The sequence below is a fragment of the Lissotriton vulgaris genome, chromosome 4_1 (assembly GCF_964263255.1).
Source record: "Lissotriton vulgaris chromosome 4_1, aLisVul1.2, whole genome shotgun sequence".
Taxonomy (NCBI): Eukaryota; Metazoa; Chordata; class Amphibia; order Caudata; family Salamandridae; genus Lissotriton; species Lissotriton vulgaris.
This window is the reverse complement of record NC_141691.1, coordinates 641,795,932-641,798,043: the sequence shown is the minus strand read 5'-3', so window position 1 is coordinate 641,798,043 and position 2,112 is coordinate 641,795,932. Positions and strand designations below refer to the sequence as shown.

Genomic DNA, 2,112 nt, shown 5'->3' with positions numbered 1-2,112 from the left:
TGCTGTATCAGAAGAATCCCTTGCAGCTGCAATATACAATTAAATATGTGGCAATAAGAAAACCTTTACCCCACCATTGACAATGAACAGGGCTGCGTCTTGAAGCATTGCTCTGTATCACAAAAGCTGAAAGGTCATCTACATGAATCTGCTGGGACAATGCTCTGAAGCGAGGGTGTTTTTGGAAGAAACGTCCCCCCTAAGCACAACACCTGATTTCCTTTCATGGGGCGCGAGGGATGCGCTGCAAATGTCTGTCAGTCACTGTGATGGCCGATGTCACCTTTAGGGGAGCGGTGATTTTTCCCGCCCAACGACCAGTGCTGCAATGAGAGCCGGAACCAGCGTGAAGAGCGCCAATGCCAGCAGCACGGTGATGGTAACCATCCCGCCGGAGCGGCCAGAGAGGCCGAGGTCCAGGTCAATCACGTCAGTCACGTTTAGAGTACTTATGGGTTTGGACCAGCCAGTGTAAGCTTGTGTTGCGTTGTTTTCATCCAAAATAAAGAAATTCACCCTGTAGGTCGATGAGGGCTGCAGGGCCTGGCTGCAGTGGGGCCCCGCTGCTGCGGCGCAGTCCTCCGTCCCCACCTGGTAACCGAGGACCGTGGTCAGGGTGAAGCTGCTGCTTAGGCCCTTGATGCTGATCTGGAGCAGGTCCCAGGCCGCCCTGCAGGGTACCCTCTTGAACTGCCCCTCATAGTACACCTGCGCCGTGTGGAGAACAGCAGCCTTAAGGCCCAGCGGCGCAGGGTACTCCTGAAATCCCCGGGATTCACCTGCCTTGTCAGAAACTGAGACACTGACTCTTCGTCTGGCGTAGAATATGGTATTTATTAGCTGCAGCTAGTACAGTGGTCTTAGAAGTCGTTGGTATAACGAGGTTCAAAAGAGACTGCCACTTAACTCCGTGGCGCACAGGTTTATATACGACACAATACAATGCAAAATACAATCACACAACAGCATGAGCTATAGGCAAATGTTATAGACAAAGTTTTAAGACCAAAGCAACTGAAGTTCCTGATTCTGTTTGTCACTCGACCCCTTAAGTAAATTACAAATGAATCCACACAATTCAATTTACAAGTAGAGAAAACACGGCTGCATGTTGAGAAGGACAGTCGTGAAACAGGAGAATGCATGAGACATGTAGCGAAGGACAGCAGATAAGATAACTTAAAGGAAACAATGGTGTGAACCAACAAATAGTCTGGATGGGGATTAATCAGCTCAGACATGAATTAGTGTACTCGGCCAGACCATGACACTCGTTAGTAAACATAGGCGAAGAAGCCACCTGACACGTAAATGCAGAAACGACAAAAACATTGCGTTCGCCGCGCTGCCTGAGTGAGGGCAACATAAAATGTCGGCGATCACAAAATGGAGGCTGAGCACGAACAAATTCGTAATTTACAGAGCCTCATGTGGGGACGACCAGGAGGGATCTGATGGCATCTGTGTCCGTCACACCTGGCATGGCGATGCTGGAGACCGTGACCAGGACGGAGGTGGGCGTGTACCCCGCGCCGGAGATGCAGCTCGGGATGTTGGTGACAAAGCCCGTCCCAGGCGATTGCCGATCATTCGGGTTTGGTTTCCAAAGAAATTGAATGTCGGGAGGGTGGTTAACGATGAGAAGGGCACCGCAGAGCCCAGACCAGCGACCGCCATGAGGCACAGGAGGGCGAGCATCTTCTTGGCGAGGCTGAGAGAGCCGTTCTGCAACACAGCTGCTCTTAAACTGACCCCAGGTTTCAGAAGGGCACACATGCAGGTGCAGAAAGGGCTGCTGACCTCTAAACTGCCATGTCCTAGTATATACTAGGGATATAAAGGTAGTTTCAATCTCCTTACCCAATTATGTACTAAGGTCGTAAAGGGGAGGTCATGCCAATCATTAGGATACCCTAACCTATAGTGCGCCCTAGTGTATATTGGTGTTTTCACTGTATTCTAATTGTGTTTTTCAACATTACACAGGCCTTGGGTCTGGTTAAGCAGAGTCCAGGGTCAGTCAGTGTCATTTACCACCAGTACCAGTCAGAAAAAAAGTATGGCTGTCCAGGGCACAGGATGACTTTGCAATATTTTTTGAAGGGTGAAGAC

At 50.0% G+C, this 2,112-nt stretch overlaps 1 pseudogene; it reads right to left on the bottom strand.

Moving 5' to 3' along the window:
* Nucleotides 1-285: 285 nt before the first annotated feature.
* On the bottom strand, nt 286-1,706 carry LOC147722366 (uroplakin-2-like; annotated as a pseudogene).
* Between the last annotated feature and the right edge of the window lie 406 nt (nt 1,707-2,112).